Source organism: Maylandia zebra, linkage group LG5, assembly GCF_041146795.1.
Source record: "Maylandia zebra isolate NMK-2024a linkage group LG5, Mzebra_GT3a, whole genome shotgun sequence".
Lineage (NCBI taxonomy): Eukaryota > Metazoa > Chordata > Actinopteri > Cichliformes > Cichlidae > Maylandia > Maylandia zebra.
The window spans coordinates 27,826,543-27,851,343 of record NC_135171.1 but is presented as its reverse complement, the minus strand read 5'-3'; the positions used below and the strand labels follow the sequence as shown (position 1 = coordinate 27,851,343).

The 24,801-nt window shown below is 39.2% G+C and overlaps 1 protein-coding gene across 2 annotated transcripts in view; it reads left to right on the top strand.

The window, feature by feature from the left end:
• Nucleotides 1-1,128: 1,128 nt before the first annotated feature.
• Nucleotides 1,129-24,801, top strand: part of ip6k1 (inositol hexakisphosphate kinase 1) — a 36,493-nt gene continuing 12,820 nt past the window's right edge. Inside the window, exons 1-2 of one of the 2 annotated variants that reach the window (XM_004548788.6) lie at nt 1,129-1,317; nt 19,462-19,709. The gene's annotated coding sequence lies outside the window, so the exon portion shown is untranslated. Of the gene's footprint in view, nt 1,318-1,360; nt 1,740-19,461; nt 19,710-24,801 lie in introns of those variants that run through there. The other variant, XM_004548789.5, reaches the window with a different exon arrangement.

Below are 24,801 nucleotides of genomic sequence, written 5' to 3'. Positions count from 1 at the left end.
TTTGTTTGCTTTTTTATGTCCCCACCTCGCTTACAGTATCATAACATAACTACTGAACATAACTACTGTAACAAAAATAATTTCCCAAATATGGGATAAACAAAGTATTCATCACATCAAAGAATAATCATCTCATCATAACCACCCCATATCATGATTTATTTTCAAAATCTTAGCTTCTTTTATCCACTTTAATTGCAGTTTTATCAACACTGTTAGTGTAGCATCTGCAGTCAGTTAGTTCTTTAAGTGTTTATGTTTAAATAATATCAGTATTTATGACCTTAATTAATCATTAATGAATTTAAGTCATATTGTATTATTGTACTGTTATTGTTGTTGTTGCTCTTGTTGTTGTTGCCAGAGGCGTTCGAAAGGTTCAGACAACAGTTTACATAACTGTAAAGCAGTCATGTAAACGTCCCAATTTAATAAACAATGTCTACTCATTATTTTTTGTTTTGGAAACTGAAACCAATTGAGATCAAAACTAAAGACATTTCAAGGTTTTTGTAAGAACTCACTATTCGTATTTCTTTTCTTCTTCTTTTTTTTAAAGTTTAAGTTATTTCTTGAATGAGATTTCTTGATTAATATGTGTTTTTTACAAGTTGTCTTTAACCTTGTGTATACCAAATATATTCAAATAACAGTTACATAACACAAAAATGTAAAGTACGAAAAACAGGAAACAAAGATAATTTGTCATGATTCTCAAGATCACCCCAGTAAAATCCCAAATATTAAAATATAAATAAATGTACTTATGATTAAATAATATAATGCATATGATTTGCATATTAAGTAAGTAAGGTAAGAACGCGAATGCCATCTAAACAAGTTCCACATCAATTATCTGCACTGTATTTATTTCTGAATAACTATTCATATATGCCTCCCTAACCCACCTCCTGTATGCCACTCCATTTGAAAATTCATGTAACTTCAGACTAGTGGTGACGTTTGGCTTGCAGCAGTTATAAAATGATTATTCCTCATGTTTCTTCCCCAGATAAAGCTTTAAGTTTATTTTTGGTTAACAATCCTGGTAAACGAAAAAAAGTCTGCAGCTTGCGAGTAGGGTCGTAAGAAACTGTAATTCCTGTTGTGACCTGAAGATGGCACTAAGCCGCCATTGTCACGCAGATGAACCGTAAAATCCAAACAGGCTGACGTTAGCCTCCTCCTGGATGTTTTTCTTCGCCGTTAAAGAGTTTGGCTACAGTAGAGCGACATTAATCAACCTCTCCAGTCTCTGAAGCACCTCCAGCGACATCTCTGCGGAGTCTGCTCCCCGTCCACTCGATGCTCCTGAAGGTGAGTAGCTATCGTGACAGCTCGGTGCCTCTCTAACCGGAGAGACTGCGTAATGTTAGCCGCTAGTGTTAGCATGCACCGCTGCTCAAACGGCAGAGTCAGACCAGTGTTTACCGTCAGAGTCCGACACTCGGAGCATTAGTTGAAGAAGAGAGGTTTTCCACTGACATGAAAATGAAACAACGGGAAGATTTATTTTAACTCTAAGCCGTTTGAAAACGAGTCTGGCTGACTTAGCTAGCTAGCATGTTGTCAGGCTAAGGTCAAGAAGCTGTCCAATCTGACAGCTAACGCTAACTAACATGGTACCGATTCTACAAACGGGATATGTAGGAGACAGCCACGCCAATAGCAGGTAACATCAGCTCCGGTTCTGACCGCTGGAAACGGGGCTGTGTCGCTCACAAGATTTCCAACAAGAGGTGGGTTCCTGAAAGTTTGGCTGGGGTAAATATGGTTTTAAGGGAGGCTGATGGAGTCTGATGGGTTGCCCAGTGTGGCATACTGGGATGGGTTGGTGGTGGTATTGCTACCTGGCATTTTATGAAGGTTTGCCCGGGTTTAATCGTAGCTTTTCTGGGTGTGATGCTGCTGCTCCACAAATGGCGACAGTGTTAGTAAATAAACCGACTCATCCGCTTTACTTCTGCTCTGTGGCGTTTCTGCAGAGGATGCGGTGGTTTCTGTGGCTCCTATGTATTTCTATATAACCAGCAGCTAACAGCCTCTTCTCAGGCATCAGTCAGCTAAGCTCAGTGATGACTGACGAGGATTCCAGGTCTTAATATAAATTTCTGATCATTACATTTCTGGTATGTAACAGTGCTGTGCAAAAGGTTTGAATGTGTCCTCATTTCTTTATATTTTGGCTTCCAAGGAGCCAGACTTTCTTGTAAATTTTTTGAAGTGATCTTGAGCAATAATAGTTCTGCTCGCTTTCTGGATTTTTTCCCCCCACTCGTTTTCAGTCCTTGTACCTGATCATTTTCAGAATATTTTTTTTGTTTCTTCAGCAACTTAAGATTGACCTATGAATCATTCAAGCATAAAAAGGGTTCTAACTCAAAGGATGAATCAGTGTTGTGTCTACGCAAAACTGTCAGCTTGGTAAAAAACCAGCAACAAAGTATATCCTTAGACAAGTGGTTAGTGGCAGCCTGTTGCATAACACATAATTTGCTCCCATTCATTTAGTCAAATCTGTGAAAATATCTAAAGATAACACAGTTTGATAGACATAAAATTGTATTTTTGCACCAACAAGGTGATTCTCGAAGCGCTATTGGCCCAAAACTATAAGACTAGTTTGTGTGAGTTTGAGTGTGTGGGTAAGCTAGAAAAATGCCCTTTTTGGAATTATTAAAGTTTCCCAATCGGAATCTGAAAAAATAACTATATTTTGGCGTGGAGAAACAATCCTACAAAGACCTGACACAAGACCTGAGAGTTCCATCTGGCGCTTCAGTTGATTCAGCTACTGTTCACTGAAGCCATGTCACAAATGGCTTTAGTGGAAGGGTGGCTGTATAAAGTATCTTAAAGCATTTTGGAGATCTTGTCAAAACTGGTATAACTGTAAATGCAGGAAAGTACCATGAAATTTTTAAACACCATGCAGCACCAACCGGAAAGCATTTGATTGGGAACAGTTTCATTTAAAAAAAAATTTTTTTTTTAGCATAACAATGATCTCAAACACACACACCATTGCAGTAAAAGCATACCTGGATAGAAAAACACACAAAGGAACACTATCAATCATGGACTGGGGTCCGTTCTTCGTACCTCGCTTACTACATCCAAGATCAAATGACATATCCAAGATCAAATCATCGCGCTAACTTTGAGCTCGCTATTCCGGTTCTCCGAACGCAGCTGTTGTTGACGATTAGTATAGCTGGATGAAGTAATGTGAGATCACTGGGTGGCTTAACAGGGGCTACGCATCGATAGTAGAAACATTGATCGGCAACCCTTTGATTGGTCGACGAAAATGTCGAAGGAGCGCGCTCGGTATTTTCCGGCAGCAGAGCAAGAACTCTTGATTGAGGGATTTCAGGAGTTTCAGAGTTTAATTAAAACGCAAGGGAACACTGCAAAGGCTGCAAAAGCAAGGAGAGAGGGCTGGCAGAAAGTTGCTGACAAATTATACTCGTAAGTAATTTAATAATAATAATAATAATGGATTGGATTTATATAGCGCTTTTCAAGGCACCCAATACGCTTTACAATACCACTATTCATTCACTCTCACATTCACACACTGGTGGAGGCAAGCTACGGTTGTAGCCACAGCTGTCCTGGGGCAGACTGACAGAAGCGAGGCTGCCATATCGCGCCATCGGCCCCTCTGGCCAACACCAGTAGGCGGTAGGGTAAATTTATTATATTATATTACATTATATCCTCTTTCACATTAGAGCCACAACAGGACCCACTAGAACATGGGAACAAGTAAAAGTGAAATATAAGAATATTCTACAGAATGGTAATATTTATCACTTATATTGCTTTTAGTCTCTTGAAAAGAGACCCTGAAATAATCTGTTTGTGTGTTTATAACAGCAACCAAGAAAAGGGCAGAGCAAAAAAAGACAGGTGGTGGTCCTGCACCCCCTCGTCAACAAGTTGGTTAAGTAAATAATACCCTCACGGGAAAATCGATATCTCTCTATGAGCACACTGTCGCGCTGAGCTAAAGGATCCTGTCTATCCCGCAATATACGCTGAATTCTGAACCCCCTCCAAAGGTCGGGGGTTCGATTCCCCTGAACAGCTACCCTGAGGTACCCCTGAGCAAGGTACCATCCCTACACACTGCTCCCCGGGCGCCCAATGGCTGCCCACTGCTTCACTGAGTGAATGGGTTAAATGCAGAGAGGAATTTCCCCACGGGGATCAATAAAGTACACTTTCTTTCTTCTTAAAGGACCAGGAATTCATAAAATCTTAAGGTATTTAAATTTAAGAAATAATGCATAAAATATGACAATACAAAAAAAGAACAACTCAAAATAAATAATCTACACTTTGACACAGGGAGTTAGTCCTTAACAGGACGCTTATGTTATGTTTCAGTTTGATTTAATGTAGCAGTGAGTGCTAAAATGATAATTGTCAAAAATAACTTTCTTCAATAAAAAATGTTCAATATTAATTTGATAGAACTCATTCCATCAATAGCTTGATAGACAGCAAAGAAAGTCTAATTATGATGAGAATACCGCTAAGTTGAACTATTCATGTGACTGGAAGAGAGTTAAAACTACAGCATGTTAGGTTGACGCACCCGCAGCACTTAATCTATGGGTCTCTGCAGCCATACAAACTGAAAGACTGATCGATGGTCTGTATGGCTTATGTAGTGAGTCATAAACACAGAACAGTGGCAGTACAGATGAAATGTTTTACAGTTGTTTAGAACCAAACTATTGTCATCTTGGGTTGTTAAGTCAGGGTAAGTGATTTGGTGGAGGTTGTCAAAGTAGCTCCTTTTCTAAATCCATGCACTGCTCTCGCTCTCTGACATGCCCTTGTTTCATCTTTTGTCATCATTGTGCACTAGGAATGTAAAAGCAACCTGTTGCCTTAGCAATGATATCCCAATATTAAACATCTAGATCACAAAAACAATTATACAGGTGTTTTTGCTAATTCTATGCTATTGCACAACCCTAGTTACTAACGCCATGGCCTTAAACATTTCTATTAGACCGCACTTCCCCAGCTATGTGTAGAAAGTTGAACATTTCTGTCTTCCTTCACTGTTACATCAAGTGTGGTCAAATTGGGCATCTGATCCAAATCTGAAATTGTCAGAATTAAGGTTTTAGTTTATAATAGATGCTTATGTTACTTCATTGAAATACATGTCGTACATGTGTCATGTTCAGTTCCTGACAGAAAATGAATAATAAACAAACCAAAATTAACCATTGTATGTTCACATCTCACTTTTAACCTTTAACAGAAGTACTGATTTGGTTTATATCATGATGAATATCAATATCAACTGATGACATAGTAATTAATTGTGGCACCAAACAGATTTGGTGTACCACCAGTCACTATCCAGGCTCATTAGGTTTTCTTGAGATGTTTAAATTTAATCAAACATCAATGCCAGATGCAGACCTTTCATATAATGGACAGTCCAAATTAAGATAATTACAAAAGACCAGTCAACAAAGAGTCAAGAAAAAGGCTTCATTGACTTCAGGATGTCAGCTCAATATGTGCAGAAAGTTTCATAATGAGAGAGTGACAGATCTTTGATCTTGTGGTACAGCTGTAACATATAACCCAGCCTTCTGCCATAAAATTCATAACACATCAAAATGAAACTTCCTTTTACAGCCTTCTGAGATTTGTCTTAGAAACATAATTTGCTGTAGCTGAATGGCTTTTTAGTTCAATGACTTTCTGAACCCTCAGTTCTCTGTGACTTCATGTGACTACTTATTTGTGGAATAAATTCTTTGTATTTATTACACGGCGTGCTGCGGGGAAAAGTCTGTTTTAACGTTTGAGTCTAAGGTTTATTTTTTAGCACCTGGCGGCTCTTTTTTACTTCTCATTCGTAAATAATCTGCTCTTTCACGTGATTCAGTTTATTTTGAAAAGTCTCAACAGGATCTTGAGCTTTATTGTGAATGGTTTATGTGGTACATAAACAAGCGGACATGCGATGGTGTTACCGTCGTTGTTGCTAACCACAACGCATAAAAACAGGCGCTTGTCCTTCCGTAGTGTGGTTATATTAAATATAAGAGAAAGAGAGAACTTTAAGAAATTAATATAGCCACCACAGTGACCATCAAAACGGTGAAAAAATATTGCCTTAAACAGTTTATTTTCCGACACCACGAAACAAACGATAGCGTAAAATGAAACGATAGACGTTTTTATATCGTCATCCAATATATATCGTTATATCGAACAGCCCTATGTTGAATGGAGTCCCAGGTGTCTCTTAATAGGCAGTAAACAAGCATTCATTCTCTGACCTCAGTTGTCTGCCTTCAGTATCAATTTTGTTTTGTCTGCATCCAGTTAAACTGTGCGGGCCTAAATTTCATTTAAATAAAAATACTAAATAATTTAAGAAATTTGAGCGCTGCATTAAAATACTGAATATAAAAGCTCCAGAGTAGAAACTTAGTTCAACAAAAGTGATTACTGACACACTAATTGGATAACTAAGGATAATTGGAACAAAATGGACTACACCTGTGATTTCTGATGAGCCTAATTGCGTGCATATGGATATGAAATTACCCGTGAACAAGGACAACATCCAAGAAAATAAACCATTCCTTCTTTTTCAGCGTGAATAAACTTTGGTAACAAACATGAAAAGATGCCTGATGAGTACTGGGGGCACATCTTTAGTCTGATGAGACCAGAATACAATAGTTTGGTTCTAACCTCACCAGGACCACCTCGGTGAAGTGCAAAGTAAAGAATGAAGGAGGGACTATAATGATATCGAGCTGCAAAAGGTGATGGGGAGATGACATTTCTAAATGGCACCATGAATATTTCTGGACCAAAATACAAGCTGACAAGGTGGCTTCCAGTCACCTGATGCCCTGTAGAAGATGCCAGAGAGAAGAGTCAAAGCAACATTGCCAAAAGAATCTGAAAGAATAAATGAATTTTTGCAACTCTGTAAGCATCTAAGAGGAGATTATCAGGGGGGAAAAGTAAATAAAAGTGAAAATAAGAAGAGGGAGGAGGCAAATGGATGCAGAAAGATTCAAATCTTTGTAATAAAAGATGGACTATTTGTTTGTTGCATTGAATTCCAACTATAGGGTCTGTATTCTTAATGAAAATAAATTCTGATAAGTTTAATACATTCTTTTGTGAACTTTTTATAAAGATAGTTTTAATATCTCAATAATAAAAATAAACATTTTTAATAGATTTTTAATGCTATCAAAATTTTTTTTGACATACCCAGGCAAATAATTTTAACTAACTCTGCATTCACACAGGAAGTGACTAGAATTGATCATAGAAAGTCAATGACATTTAGCAACTTTATGCAAAAACAAGTGAGAGCGACCACCAATAACTGTAAAGAAGAAGTCATTTGACATTTCAGGTGGGGTGGGTAGGCAACTGGAGCCTGGAATGTTCATTAGTGACCAATCACTGATGAGTGAAATGCTTCATATGAGGATAAAATTAAAGGTTTAACTCATAGATGTTATGAGTAGTTTAGTTAAACTCATAGAGTTAAACCTATGAGTTTAACTAAAGAGTTAAACCTTTAGTACAAATCATGTGAATTATACCCTGGATTTTAGATACACTTTAACTCTTTGAACCTGATACTGTCTTTGGCTCTTCCAAAGATAATTTAGATGCACTCCCTCCAAAACCAACCCCCCCAAAACCTTTAGGTATTTATACTTAAGATATGTCTAGTTACCCTTAAAAGATTGTCCAGATGAACAGAATCAACTTTTGTGGGATACCCTTAAAAGCCTTTAAACACTGTTCAACACTTATACCTGTTAACTGTCTGCACCTGGCTCACAGAATTTTCCAGGAATGGTGACGCTATTTTCCAGAGAATCGCTTGGTGATGATTTTGCACAATTTGATCTTTTATCTCAAAACACAATGTGTTCGAGAGCATTTTGGACATGCAAAATAAGTTATTGTTGTGGTGCTAAGAAGTAACCCTGAAAAGTTAATCCTGAAGTAACTTCGCAAATCCTGCTAAACCTGCTAAACCTGCTTCATAAATTTCAGTCCTCTGCTCTGTTTTACACAGAACTAGTTCACAAACATCAGAGTATGAGAAACCAATTTTTACCAATGCCACAAGTTTAACCATGAACTTGACATGACAGGCGTTTCAGCTGACAGACTGACATGTTGAGTTTTGGTTGCCATGTTAACACTACCATCTTGAGTTTGTGGTGAAAAAGGAGCCCATATGGTAGACGTGTGTGGTCTTGGTGGTTGTTTTAACCGATGCAAACTGACATTTCTCTGACGTCATACCCAGCCCATTTTGTGTGTGTGTGTGTGTGTGTGTGTGTTTCTCAGCAGCTGTTTGGTTGTGTTAGGGGACCCTGGAAGCAGCTGTGTGTGTATTTGTGTTTCTTCCATGTTGTAGTTTGTGATTTTTGACAATGACAGATGTGTTTTGGTTTTTTTTGGGTGGGGGAGGGTTCTTCCCATGGGACTGCATGATACTGCAAAACAGCTGGATCTACTTCCTCTGTTCTTTCCGAGCCTCCTCGTGGCATCATTATTATATCATGAACCGTTGTTCATCCTTGCCTTCTCCTTTTTTCTGGGATTGCTATTGAGAACATAGTTATGTATATGGATTGATTAATTATCTGTTACACTTAAACTGGCGTCTCTCATTTAGAAACCTGAACACTACTGGAAACCTTTTCCTGTTTGTGTGTCAGCAGTACCAGCCTCCAGCCTTTATTTAGCATCGTTTAACCTAGTCATGCTACACTGCACTGATACAACCATTCAGCAGTGAAACACAAGCTGCTGACATATGCTGAGGATGTTGATGGTGTCTTTTGGGGATTTTTCTAGAATGTTTCTCCTCATGGAACTGCACTAAAGAGGTAAGGGGTGAGAGATGGGATCCTGACAGTTGTAAATGGTATAGTTAATTGTTTGTGGTGGTAAAAAAGACAACAAAACGTTTTAAAATGTTTTTATGGTTTTATATTATCCAGTGTGATGTCATCAAACGTCTTTCTGGAACACACAACTAATGATGACATACGGGGGGAGAGCTCCCTGTCATCTCCCTGTGTGAAACTGCCTGATTCAGTTTAAGCGTTGTTTTCAATAGATTGCATAGTCAAAAAACTCACTCCCATTTTTTCTTGTTGCATGTTGAAGCTGTACTTGGAATCTTGTTAAGATCCAACCATGCAAAATCAGATTTTTTTTTTTTTGCCGTTTTTAAGTGGTCTTAAACCTTTGCTTGGGACTCTTGTAGAGGACATAAAGTCAGAGATAGAAACAACAAGGAGCAGGTGCATCTAGTACAGGTAGAGCTGCTGCAAAAACCCACAGAGCTCAGCAGCCTGTTCTCTGATTGGATAGTTAAATTTGTGATTGACATGACATTGGCCAATCAGATGAAATTAAGAATAACAGGGTCAAAATTCGTACTTGTAACTTGAAGCTTGAGTGCAGAGTTTCACACGTATTTTTTAAGTAAAAGATTTGTGTGTGGACGTAAGTCCACACACAAATCTTTTTTACGCACACACAAATTCTTTTTACACATACAAATCTGTTTTACACACACAAATTCTTTTTACACATACAAAACTGATTTACAAGTACAAAATATTTATGACCACAATTTGAGCCCATACAGGGGCCCTTACAGTGTTTTAATCAAAGACTAATTGTTGATTTTGTTGCATAAAGCTACTTCAAAGAGTCAGCTACTGTTCTGCCTGCATCATGGGAAGCTTACTTGTGTAAACAAGGGCAAAGAGAGGCGTGCGCTGTCACAAACTGGACCAAAGAAAGGAGCCAGGAGGCAGCTATAGGCAATTCACTGCCATTTAACGTATGATTTTATTGTCAAATTATGTTATTATTATTATTATTATTTTTTTAAATTTTGTTAAATGTCTCTTAAGCATTTATTTTAGTTTTCAATTTTGGGGTGTAGGTTATCCTTTATTGTGATAGGACCGTGGAGAGAAGACGGGAAGGATGGAAGAGATACACCTTGGTGAAGACACACAACATAGGGCCTGGTGGATTCAAACTTAGGCCCTATAATAGTCTTACAGCATATGGGTCACCTGCTCAAACCAGTGAGTTATATTGGCGACCTAGTTTTCAAGTTTGACTGTTGCTTGAGTGGTCTCATTTTCAACTCCTGCCGTTTAATAATTGGACCAATAGGTAAAGGAGCTTACAAAGAAAAGCGTCTGGACTTCTTTGCAAGCTCCTTTGACTACGATGACCTGGATGACTGAGAACCTTCACAGACAATTGGACCAATAATTGAGTTGCCAACAACATGCCTAGTACATGCTACAGGACATACTGTGTGGAAATAGCTGCGTGACCTGTGTGGATAGTGTGTAGCAGGGAGCATCCATCTTTGTAGTTGTAAAAACAGTCTGCACATTGGCACAGTCTTTAGATAGAAGTCCTTCCTGTATTGTGTCAGAAGTGTGTATTCTCATGTTCATGTCCGTTGGATAAAATGTAGAAAGTTCAGAGATGCAGCACGTGTGTCCTTATAGCTAAACAGTAAGAAGTCCACTGACAGGAAACACTTGTTGGTTTTCTCCTCTTGGTTGGCCATTAATCTGTTTTTTGTTGTGAGGTGATTGCTTTGTAGTGGGTTATGAATTGTGAATAATTGTTTTTCTCACATTGTATTTATTAAAATTGTGGAATGATATTTCTTTAATGATATATTATTTTTATTATCAATGGGAAAGTGGGCAAAAATGTCAGTTGGCATGTTTTGGCCTTTGAAACAGACAGGGTATAAGGTAGGGCTGCACGATTCATCGTTAGAAAATCGCGATCTCATTTCCAAATGACAACGATTTATAAAATTTTTTTAAAAAAAGACGACGACGATTGTACTGCATTTTGATCCGGGACATAATCTGCATGAAAACAAGCGCTCACTCTTCCTGCTCAACAAATGACAAGGGCGGAGCCTTGTACCACGTGATACAGAAGCTGTGCCGTGTGATGCTAAAATTAGCAGGGAAAAAACAACGGAGAGCACGTCAGGGATGACGAGAAAGTGACAGGAGAAAATCCGTCCCGGTCAACCACCCAAACATCAATAACGGGAACCTTATACAGCGCTTTTCCCATACCCGTCGAACTTCCGCAGGCACAAAGAAATTACGGAGGCCATCACTTATCACCTGACCAAAGATATGGCTCCCATCAACACTGCAAAACGAGGGATTTAGGAAAATGATCAACACCCTAGACAAACGCTACACAGTGCCGTCCCGCAACTATTTTTCTATTGTTGCACTACCTGCTCTATATACGCAGCGTCGAGCAACGGTGGAGACGGAATTTCAAGCAGTACAACATTTTGCGGCAACAACAAAACGTGAGACATTTGTTGTTTTTATGTTCAGTCTCAACTGTTACGAAGTTGATGTGCAGTTAATAAGTGCAATAAATATTTATATTGGAAAAGAAAATCGTGAGAGAATCGTGATCTAAATTCTAAGCAAAAAAAATCGTGATTCTCATTTTATGCAAAATCGTGCAGCCCTAGTATAAGGCTTTGCTTGAAACTTTGATTCCCACTTGTGTTTGTGCAAATGAGTCATTAAAAGCAGTTAATTTTACTAATAAAAAAAGCAGATAGTAGTCAAATAGCTTTTAAAAAAAGACCTTTCGATTTAGGTTCGACTAAAGCCACAGATTTGCATACATACTGGTAAGCCATCAGCACTGGCAAAGGAACCAGATTTGTTCATGCATGGTTAATTCTGTATTTTCCACAGTGACTTTTACTTTTTCGATTTGGAGTATAGCTAGGGGGCCTCGTGGCTGTTTTGTTTTTTGTTTTGTTTTTTCATTGGAGGTGTCTGTGTGTGTGGTTTTTTTTTTTTTTATGAATATAATGGTTAAATCGTGTAGTGGATCAGACAAAATCAACCTCCCGATAAAGGAAATGATGAGGACATCTGACGAGCTGACTTTCTGTTCTGACATTTTGACTTTGTTGGTTTCCTTCTTCAGTGTCAGAGAAGCTGCAGCAGTGATCGGTAGGTGTACTTAGTGTTTGTCATGTCAGCTGTACAAATATGTTGAGTTAAAGAGCCAATTTAGCAGCAGCCTCTACATCTACATTTACATTTGTCAGTGTTCTTGGCTGTTTGTCTGTCGCCATTAGCCTCGTTCCAGATGAATGGCGCCTTGCCTGGAACGCAGACAAGTGCAGGCAGCGGCTGTAATCAAGATGTACAGTTCACAAGGAAGTCGAAGAAACTTACTTCTGGTTCTGCTCCAGATTTAAATGAAGTTATCGGCTTGGTCGTTTCAGCTTGTATTCAGCCTCCAGTAGCGCCATACTTTAGTAAAATGGCATACAGGCTGTGTTCATGGTTAGACATCCCCATTACTCAACTATTTCAAATTAGATTTGCCAGAACTAATATAAGGCAGCCCCATATGGAACAGAAATATATGTATAAAGGAAATCTATTATACCCTGCAGTGTCATGCTAAGACTTACTGCTGAAAGTAGCCACTTTTTTCAGTGTTCTTACTATATATCTAACATTTGGAATTAAAAGACAGATCTCACATTTCTTTTAGGTTAGATGGTTATCAGTTTGTTGCTGTCCTTCTCAAATCATAAAGTTTTAAAGTAATTCAAAAATCTACCAGTACAGTGTAGAATCTCTAAAATTAAATTAGTACTATACAGCTTCTCTTAACTCTCATTATGCTGCGATCTAACTGAACTATCTAAACCAATCAGGTCCTCATTTACATTAGAGGCCAGGCATTTTTTTTATCATGCACTTGGTAAAGAACAAGTAGCAACATCTGCAATTTCTCTAGAAGCCACTTGAGGTTATTTCCAAAAATGAGTCATAGACCCCCATGTTAAAATGCCCAAATTTAGAGCATCAAAAAATTTGTTTACAGCCTGTTTAAAAACAGTGTTTTAGGTCTTCAAAATGTGGTGTCCAGAATATTTGACTGAATGATAAAATGTTTTTCAGCAACAGAAATGACAATAAATATGCCAGTAAACTGTTGGCTGCAAGATGTTAAGCCACCCACCACAAACCGGCACTGCATTGCTTACAGGCGGCATGGTCTCTTCATCTCTATCTGTGATGTCAACAAACAAGGCAGAGAGAAGTTAAATGCCGCATAAATTACATTACTGGGCAGGAACATCCCAAGTCTAGAAACCAATGGGTGATGTCACAATGTCCTTTTTATACACAGTGTTTGGTAGAGTAGCTGCAGTGCCTGGCTCCAAATACTCCAGGTGGCTTGATCTCCTTTAAGTTGTTGTTTTGTGTAAGTTTGAATGACATCAGACATGCGTCTAACTAAAATAACCTTTTTGTCATGTGACCACTATTAATCCCACCGGTAAAGCTCTGACTGGCTGGCTTCCTAGAACATGGTTTGTGAATATGTGGTTGAATTTCCAATATGTGGTGGCGATGATAGATTAATGACTCCCTGACCTTTGCTGCATCTTGGGAATGTTTCCACCAGTATGATTATAATCTGATTGCCTCAGGCAGTTTAATGCAGGTACAATAGATATGTTTGCTTTCTAAACTTTTTCAGTCAACTCTGCTGAAATAAAGGGTTTTATAAGGTGAGAGAGACCTTGGAAAACCTGAATAGGACTAAAGCTAGTTGTGGAATTGACTACATTTATTTAGGTGGGTATTGATTAATCTTCCCAATAAGGATTAGCTGGTTACCCCTTGTCTCTCTTCTTTTTGGTGCTTTTTGAATCAGCAAATGCAGTTTCAGGAGATAACATGTTTTAAACGTCTCTGAGTAGATTAGATCGAGAAGTTCCTTCGTTATGTAATTTGCGTCTCAGACAGTTTAGCTGTGTCTCCTATTATTCTTTCTGGGTGTTTTTACAGCACCGTGCCAAACTTTTCTGTGTCCAGGCTGAAGACGGGTCCAGGAAAAATAATTCTTCCCTTTAACCCTGCTGGATGTGCTGTGTGTCCAAACCACAGCAAGCACCCACCGCTCTTTGCTGAACCACGTCACAGCATTAAACTGACTAAAATAGAGGACGGCAGCAGTAAATGCAGCAGTTTTAAGAACTGATCTATGTTCAAGAAAAGATTGGTTAAAGAAATCTCTTTAAATAATCTCTTCTTTCTATGTTATAATCATAGATCCTTTGGTTATAACCTGGAAGATGCAGATGCAGATCCTAAGTTGATGCTAAAATGCTTGTTTAATAAGCTGCATCTATAAAAAAATTTTGGACAAACCTGCTAATTAGTGCTACATAACAAATTAATTAAATCCTTATACTTCAATAACCAAAACAGAAGCATCAAAATCTTTTGGAGGTTTTTACCACAAGGCAGGCCATATTATTTCAGATAATTATATGAAAAATGATTCAGAAGCAACCAGCGGCACAGAAGGGGTCTAGTCCAACAGATGTCCCATTCAGATTGATGGAAGTGAAGCATATCAGACACCTTCCAGCTCAAACAAAACTACTCTCCTAACTCCAGTATCCATATTTTCGAAGAATAGAAAAATAAATAATGAAATCCCCTGTACAGTTGTTATGAAGGGTGAAACTATCCACAGAAGCCTAAACTGTTTTTTGTACCACTCTATAAACATGTTTACTTCAGTTGTTTTAACATGGCAGTCTGTAGAGAATCGTTCTCTTTTGAAGCCAGCCTCAAATGGTCATTATAAGAATTGCACTTTTTGGTTACCCAGTGGTAACCAGTAACACACCTGTGTAGACCAGAGCTCATCTTTTTAAACAAACTTACACCTATTATCTAAAAAATAACACAGCTAGAGTTGAAAGCCGATTAAGTAAAAATATCAGCGAGTCCAGTTCTGATCACAAATGTTGGTGGTTTAGCTCATTTACCATTATTGATTAGTGCTAGAAACTCTTTTAACTCTTTGTTAAAGCTTGAGTTAAATTAATTGTTGATCTAAATTTAAAAAAAGTTCATTCATGATGTGCTCAGCCTTTTATTGGATCACCAGTGTTTGTATTTATTTATATAACTAGAATAATTCACTTAAAAAGACAAAACCTTCTAATCTATGCATAAAAACAGACAAAAAAAAGAACTAAAAATGTAAACAGCAAAGTTGTTGTTGTTGTTGTTGTTTTTTCTTTTTAAAATTGGTTTTGATTCTGCATGAGCAGTTTTATGTCAAGGTAAATGACTAAATAAAGTTCATTTAGATAAATTTTCAAAACTAACTGCCCAAATATGTGCTGAGTTTGGTACAGCTGTCTTTTCACTGGACTTGCACAACCGTTTAAATCCAACAACAAGGTGCCGAGTTGTGTCCATCTACTCTTAGGTATTCCTGGAAGTCCTTAATTGGCTCTCTCATCTCTAACTTCATGAAGGACACGAGGATTCCCACACACACAAACACACCGTCACTCAGTCAGAAATAGCAGTTTAATCAGCGTTCGAAATAGCAGCTTAACCAATCAACGTTGCTGAGTCGTAGTGAGCCTGCAGCGTTGTCACATTAATGGCTGGTGATGTAGGCTATACTCACAGAGATCCTCTAAGCTGATTGGCTGTCTGCTGGAGTTATTCACCACACCTGGCATGACACAGGGGGCTGATTAGAGATGGAGTTATTTGTTTGGACTGTGGAAAAAATTCAGCACCTCCTCCTGGAGTTTGCTACAGTGACAGATGATAGACAGAGCACCAACGACACACAGCAGACAATTATTTCTGAAAATCCTCCAGACTGTCACATATCTTTTCTGTCTAATCAGAGCCACATGTAGAAAGTATACATAGATACACAAAACCATATGAAAACAACACACAGCCTTGATACGTCCATCAGAGCATTCGCCCTCTTTCCTCCTGTCTTGGATTCCCACCCAACCTCTCTTCCTCCAAGCTAACATCCCTCCCTCCCCGACTTTCTACCCACACCTCTTCCTTCCCAATCTCCTTCATTCCTTCGTGCATTCCCTACCGTTGCGCCCTTCCTTTTCACAGAATGACACAGCAAATCACTAATCCAAGTTGTACTAAAGCTGTAGAAACTTCTGCATTATATTTTACTGTGCAGATCTCAGACAGATGAGGGCTGAAATAGGGAAGGAGACAAAAATGGGGGATTTGAAGGGAAGGAGAATGATAAGAAAGAGGAGCGGGAGTTGACCTTGATTTTGTCCCCCACCCAGCTCAAACTGCTTACAAGACACTGCTCGGTGGACGTACACCTATTGTTTTTCTGCTGGGGATTCACCTTGGATGCATATAGAGCTACTAACAGAGAGCAGACCACCAACCAGAAGGGTCAACAAACAAGGGGTATAGCGACACTGTCTTTCATTGTTGATATAACAGTCTCCTTTTAATCAATTCAAGAGTTTAAATTACATGATAAGACATTTGTTAGAGGTGTGTTTGCAGCTGTATTTTGAATGGATCCATCTGTTTCAGCGTATTCATCACTCTAAAGTACAAAGATGCACAGTTGAAATGGTGTAAAGCTGCCAAAAATACAGCAGCACTAGTCCTATTAATAATAAAATTACAATATTATAATTATAAGAACATTTTTCCAAAAAAAACCCATTTTTCATTTTTCAAAAGTCATCCAGTCTTGGTTAAAAAAATCACACTGCAATTTCTGGTTCAAAGGGATAGGTTTTAACAGTAATTAACATTCAGGATGTACGTTACTTTTGCATGCTAAAGTAATGTAGCAATTTAGTTATGATATTAAAAAAGTAGTCACATTTTTTGGACCAAATAAATCTAACGCATCTTGAATGACAATTTTGGAAAATTCAAAGTTAGGATTATTTAATGTTTTCTTTTCAAACTGTTGGATTGTAGCAGTGGAAAGTTAGATTTGAATCATCAGGACGAGTTCACCAATCCCAGGACAGAACAGATGTGGCCTGATGTTTGTGTTTTGCTTCTAATGTTAGAATTCATTGCTCATGGGGAATACTGTTTACACTCTGTGTGTGTAAGGTTTTGTGTGAGGGTTTCTGTGTGTGTGGCTGTGCACTCCAGCCTGTATCTGAAGCTCACGCTTGGTCGAGGTTGGATCGTGACTTGAGAACAGGCTGTCCCATCGTGGTTAAATTTGTGCGCTGTGTGGTGAGCAGTTGTGATCCACTCCTGTGATGTGGGCCCAATGCGAGTGCGTTTTAAGCTGAAGGTATTTCTTACCTTGATGACATGTTAGATGTTTGAGGTTTTCAGGATTTTTGGTAATCGCCGGGTGTCTGTAGCTTCTTACTCAAACATCTCGCTTGTAGGTTTTCCCTCTTCTGTTTTGTTAAATTACAGAAGAATTGAAGTTATGATAAAGTCACAATAAATGCCTCTCAGACTGACGCTGGATCCTGAACAGTAGTTTAACCTCTGACATGTTTATGAACAGGACTTTTATCATGGTGGTTAAAAACAAAGTCTGGATTTGTACTGTTAAAGCTGTGTTTATGCTGTAATTGCATAAATCCAAACTGGTGTTTATCGTTACTGGCAGCATCCACATTTCTCTCACAGGCTCTCATGTATTGAGCTGAATGTCTGCACAGGGCTGCAAGCGGCAGTTTAAAATTTTTTTTTTAAATTGATTATTCTGCTGATTTTATTATAGACACCATCATTATGTGCAATGACTATACACCGCGTTTTCAGTCTCCTGGTGCTATAGAACATGTGGTATAGCGCAAAAAAAGTCTGAGGGGCAGAACTGGCCTGCAGATCATCCCAATCTGGCCTCTAACATCCTAAGAATAAAATTAAACCGTATCAGCATTAATCATTTAAATCTGAAACAAAAGTTCCCCCTGATTCCGCTACCCTCAGAATCAACTGGGTTGTTTTGTTTTTTGTTTTGTTTTAAATGGCCTTAACAGGAAAATGTATTGATCTCTGTTAAAACTAGATAACACAGACTATTTTACTGTAATTTTTTTGAGCCAGGACAGACATTTGGTTTTGTTTGTTTGTTTGTTTGTTTTTGTTTTTTGGTCTTTTTGCTTTGCTTCACATAACAGAAAAAAAATGAGAGCTACATTTTAAAGTACTAACTGTCACATCTTGTCACGTCATGGATTTAACAGTCTTTGTTTAGAAAAACAAGCCTTTGATTTTATTTTATTCTACTGAGCAATGTTTTTGTGAATGAGAAAATAATCCTCAATCATAATGTACATAATGTATTAGTGTGGAGCACTTAAGGAAAATCAGTACGGTATCTTTAAACAGAGATGTTCTTTTTGGGGATGATCCTTCAGTAAATGGACTTCATCGTGTCAATACTTAAACTTCCTGACAGAAAAGGTTCAGAAGTGAAGAAATAATTATGGAAAATGCCACAGGAGTTGCCCATTATATATTTGTATTTATTATACTTTAAAAAAAATTATGAGAGAGACATCAAAGCATTCACACTGACCAAAAGAGCTAGTCTCTTGTTCTCCTGTAAAATTGACTTAATCTCCCCCCATCATAACCAATTCTGATAATTTCATCTGCTTTTGTAGATTATTTCAGGATTATTCCGTTGTGACTCTGGAGACAAACATTCATATAACAATATGAGAGTGTAGGCTATACTAGTTGTTGTGGTGTTTACACATATAGAAACAGATAAGAAATAACCCAGCCAAGCAGAGATTTATAGATTAAAACACAACAAAAAACAACTGACTGGAAGGTCTCCAGATATATGAGATGACCACTTAGCAGTATGATGTACACGGTTTCTATAGCCAGTAATAAAACTTAAAGTACAATGTTATTAACAGGATTTTTCTTATCCCACTCATTGAGACATAAAACGCGTGCGTGCATGTGTGTGACAGTTTGGTGGAAGCTGATGTGCTGAAGCATTTGATGTCAACTGTTTGTGGCAGCTTGTCCAGGAAATGCTGTTTTATAAGGCGAGTTCAGATTCACTTGATTGGAGTTGTTGTAAATGAGAACATTGGGGGGGTTTTTTTCCTCAAGAACAATCTAATACATTGTTTATGGGATTTTTTTTTTCTTTTTTCGTCTTCCTAGAAGGATACTCCCAGTCCTCCACTTCCAATGAACTCCACGTTTAAAGATATAAAAGCTATTCATAGGGTGTGACAAAAGCTGATGAGCCGAGGCCAGTGAAAAAGTATATTGTGCAAGTTGACAGCCCAGCTTCTGACCCATTAGAGCTGATGTCATGTTTTTATCAGTCACAGAAATGATGTGAAGAAGTGAAATATTTGAAGAGAACTGTCACTAACAATAGTCGTTGTTTTTTTTTGTTTGTTTTTGAGTCATCACATTAAAGAAAGCCAATTCTCCCCACACAAAATAACACTGTACACCTTAAATGAATGCTTAACTATTACAACTGACATTGTGTCATTTCCTATCTTTTCAGGAAGTGGTGACCCTGCCTAACTGACACCCTGCTTTCCCTGCCGTCCCCCCATCTCTGCCCCCCAGCCCCGTGTCCTGATTGGATCTCCGTGGTGCCGGCGGTGGATTGGAGCACTCTGATTGGGGGCTTTGCGAGGTGGTTTTTCGGTCTGGCGCCGCCTCCCCCCGGGGCCGGCGTGCGCTCCCAGCAGCCCGTGGTGCCCTGCGCCCCCCCGTCCCCGTCACTGCACACCCGAGCCCATGCCCAGGGTACGATCAAAGGATGAGTTTTTAGCATTCACACCTGTAGTTCAGTTTCCTCTCTGTGCATCAAAGCAGACATCTCATCAAAACCACTTCCTTGTTTTTGCCCCTATTAGCCTGAGAGTTGTGAAGATGAATTCACCAGTGTAGACTGAAAAATTCACAACGAAGAAAATGTGAACCATTTAAAAATACAAAGCACAAACGTATACCGCAGTAGAAATGACTAAAACGTTTTAGCCCATTCAGACGGTTTCAGTATAAATGTGGCCCCTGATGTTCATGTAAACAGCAAGGACAAGAGGTGGGTGTCTCTCTTGGCTATTTGCCACGGCTGTCTGAGTTAATGAAGGTTGATTAAACCTTTTTTCCAGTGTTATGGTTCACTGTGTTACCCTAGCAACCAGTTAAACCACACCAATGTAATCACCGAAGGATCTAATTACTGAATTATCCGCCTATTACTCGGCTCTTTCTGCAAAAACTCCCTCTATTAGGAGCTCATCAGTCTCAAAGTTTGATATCAGAGCCGATGTATTACCCAATATTTTAACCAAACCTGCTGCTTATATGGTGTCATGTTCTTAACATTTTATATTTAACTTTGTTACATGTTTATAATAAATTTATGGAGACTGGGTCCTTCTCTAGATTGATTTGAGGTAGCTGTTGCTCAGACAGTAGACCATCTCCTTCAGTCCTCTTGGCAAAGTTATACACACACACACACACACACACACACACACACACACACACACACACACACACACACACACACACACACACACACGCCATCAAGTGCGGGATCTACCAAGGAGATGCTCCGTCCCCACTGCTGTTCTGCATAGGCCTGAACCCCCTCAGTGAGATCATTGACAAGACTGGCTACGGATACCGACTACGGAACGGAGCAGTTGTCAGCCACCTCCTGTACATGGATGACATCAAGCTGTATGCCAAGAGTGAACGAGACATCGATTCACTGATCCACACTACCAGGATATACAGCAATGACATCGGGATGTCATTCGGACTGGAGAAGTGTAGTCAGATGATAACAAAGAGAGGGAAGGTAGTCAGAACTGAGGGGATCGAGCTACCAGAAGGCAACATTGCAGACATAGAGGACAGTTACAAGTACCTGGGGATCCCGCAGGCGAATGGGAACCATGAAGAGGCAGCTAGGAAAGCTGCAACCACCAAGTACCTGCAGAGGGTCAGGCAAGTCCTGAGGAGTCAGCTGAACGGTAAGAACAAGATCTGGGCTATCAACACCTACGCCCTGCCCGTGATCAGGTAGCCAGCTGGTATAATAAGTTGGCCAAAAGAGGAGATAGAAGCCACTGACATCAATACAAGAAAGCTCCTTACCATGCATGGAGGGTTTCACCCCAAGTCCAGCACCCTGAGGCTGTACGCTAAGCAGAAGGAAGGGGGGCCGGGGACTGGTGAGTGTCAGCACCACAGTCCAGGATGAGACAACGAACATCCAAGAATACATCACGAAGATGGCCCCAACTGACCGAGTGCTCAGTGAATACCTCAGGCAGCAGAAACCCAAGAAAGAGGAGGGAGACGAGGAACCATCATGGAAGGACAGGCCCCTGCACGGTATGTACCACCGGCAGATAGAGGAGGTGGCTGATATCCAGAAATCCTACCAGTGGCTGGACAAAGCTGGACTGAAAGACAGCACAGAGGCACTAATCATGGCAGCACAAGAACAAGCTCTGAGTACAAGATCCATAGAGGCTGGGGTCTATCACACCAGGCAAGACCCCAGGTGCAGGCTGTGTAAAGATGCCCCTGAGACAATCCAGCACATAACAGCATGGTGCAAGATGCTAGCAGGCAGGGCATACATGGAACGCCATAACCAAGTGGCCAATACCATAGGTCCATTTACTACAAATCTCGGACATTCAAATCTCAGAGACCTTGGCCTCAAGGTCAGAGGAAACGAGGAAGGTGTTCTTAAAATCTTGTGACTGCAATAACTGGAGAATAAAGGTGGCTTAGGATTTTCAAATTGATACCATAGGTGTATCTACTAGAACGCTGAGGGGTAGCACTGGCAAAGATGTAAAGGAATGTGAATTTGTTGCTTATCTTTATTTGAGTATTGGAGTTATGGGCTCTTCCCAATAAATCTTAACACTTTTAAACAATAACTGCAGCACAAGCCCAACTCCAACTCTAGTCAGTCCTCTCCACCCTTTTCCTAACTGCTGAAGAAAAATACAGCAGCAAGCTTTGGGATATCCTCATCTTTCTCCAACTCATCAGCGTGTGTAGCTATTTTTTTTTTTTTTTTTTTTATAAATGGTGTAAGAGGGACGTATTAGAAAAATTTGCTCATTCATTCAGGTCATTACAATGACATTTCTAAACTCCTCCCACCTGTCTTAAATCTCGTCTTGTTTCTTGTTCTTTGCCCTTTATTATCAGTTCTTTAATATTTATGGACTGTTTTTACATTTTGGCACCCTTCAAATCAATTTAAATACTACTACTACTGCTGCTACTGATGATGATAATTTAATCCCCCCCCCCTCCCCCCAAGGGGGAAAAAAAAACAAAAAACCTTCAGCCACTCCACAGATGTTTTCTAGCTTCTAGCAGCCAGCTCTCCTCCCATCCACAGCCAGTGTGTTTTGCACAGGTGCTGGATCAGCTGCAGTGTTCTGGTATTTGACTTTTATTCTGATTACAATTTTTTTTTTTTTTTGTTCTTTTTTTACTTGTAGTTTTAATGCATAGTTGTCAACATTCTCTTGTGTGTGACACATCTTTATATTTCAGGATCAGTGCCGGTCTATATCGTGCACACTTTAATTTCCAATAACAGTGTCCCCATAACAATGAGGAAACTGGTTTGTGTTTAGTTTATGAGTGGTATGTAGCAAACATTAAATAGGTTTGTGTCTGTCCTGCTTTATGCCCTCTATTCGATGGTGTTTTAATGCAGCCAAATTGACAATAAATCTAAAGTAAATCAGTTTTTACCTTCAAGTCATTTTGACCCCCTATGAGCAAGCACTTTGGCGACAGTGGGAAGGAAAAACTCCCTTTTAACAGGAAGAAACCTCCGGCAGAACCAGGCTCAGGGAGGGGCGGCCATCTGCTGCGACCGGTTGGGGTGAGAGAAGGAAGACAGGATAAAGGACATGCTGTGGAAGAGAGGCAGAGATTAATAACAGATATGATTCAATGCAGAGAGGTCTGTTAACACATAGTGAATGAGAAAGGTGACTGGAAAGGAAAAACTCAATGCATCATGGGAATCCCCCGGCAGCCTACGTCTATTGCAGCATAACTAAGGGAGGATTCAAGGTCACCTGGTCCAGCCCTAATAATATGCTTTAGCAAAAAGGAAAGTTTTAAGCCTAATCTTGAAAGTAGAGATAGTGTCTGTCTCCTGAATCCAAACTGGAAGCTGGTTCCACAGAAGAGGGGCCTGAAAACTGAAGGCTCTCCCTCCCATTCTACTTTTAAATACTCTGGGAACAGCAAGTAGGCCTGCAGTGCGAGAGCGAAGTGCTCTAATAGGGTGATATGGTACTACAAGGTCATTAAGGTAAGATGGGGCCTGATTATTTAAGACCTTGTATGTGAGAGGCAGGATTTTGAATTCAATTCTGGATTTAACAGGAAGCCAATGAAGGGAAGCCAAAACAGGAGAAATATGCTCTCTCTTTCTAGTCCCTGTCAGGACTCTTGCTGCAGCATTTTGGATTAGCTGAAGGCTTTTCAGTGAGTTTTTTGGACATCCTGATAATAATGAATTACAGTAGTCCAGCCTGGAAGTAATAAATGCATGAACTACTTTTTCAGCGTCACTCTGAGACAGGATATTTCTAATTTTAGAGATGTTGCGCAAATGGAAGAACGCAGTCTTACATATTTGTTTAATATGTGCATTGAAGGACATGTCCTGGTCAAAAATGACTCCAAGGTTCCTCACAGCGTTACTGGAGGCCAAGGAAATGCCATCCAGAGTAAGAATCTGGTTAGATACCATATTTCTAGGCTTTTCAGGGCCGAGTACAATAACCTCAGTTTTATCTGAATTAAGAAGCAGAAAGTTAGCGGCCATCCAGGTCTTTATGTCTTTAAGACATTCCTTCAGTTTAACTAATTGGTGTGTGTTATCTGGCTTCATGGACAGATAACACACAGATTTTATAACAAAGAGGTTGTCTGACTGAAATTTCCTGTCACTTCAAGTCTTGGCTATATTCACGTGTAAACTCACAGCCCAGAGACAGCTGAGGCTAAAGTGTGTTGTTCAGAGTTAAACTAATGGTTCATAGTCAGCTCTTTAGAGGTTTGCGCTTGTTATGTAATTAACTAATGTTACCTCACTTTCGATCTGTCAGCTTTCTAAGAGGGGAGACAGGCTTCCCACAGAGGGTGAAAGGACATGCTGTAACAATGCACACTATAAGAGAATGTTTTTGTTTGTTTTTTTGTTGATGTTGTTCTGGTCACCCCACAAAATAAAATTAATAAGCTCATAAACGGCCAGTTTGCCAGATGCCAGATATTAAAAGGCCCATCCAGGTGAGAAAATTATGAAAGGTTTTGGCTGACAAGAATGACTCTAAAACTTAACTTTGTAATTTTAAATGCAACTATGCAGATGTATATTTTTACCCTATTACTTGTGTAAAATACTGGTAGTGAAACATCTTCCCTGCCAAAGAAAATTGCATGAGTTTTATCATGTAGGATGTTTGTTTTGTAAGTCACCAATTACAAAGCTTCTATCAAATAACACAGTTGCATTTACTGTTATGTGGAGTCACCTCTGAAGGCTAATTCTGAGTCAGGAATTCCTCGGTATACCAAAAGCAGTAGACTTAATGGAACATGTAAAAACTTGTACAAACTGATGGACATGAAGTACAGATTTTCCACAAAGCAGTTTCATTTTAGGTTTTACTGAGACAGTACTGAAAAAATCACAAGGAACTCATTTTTATATGCAAAATATGACGTTTTTTAAAATGTGAAGTTCAGTATTCAATATAGTGCAATATTGAACTTTATTACTCCAAAGATAAATTAATTCGCTTTATCAGTATTGAAACTACAG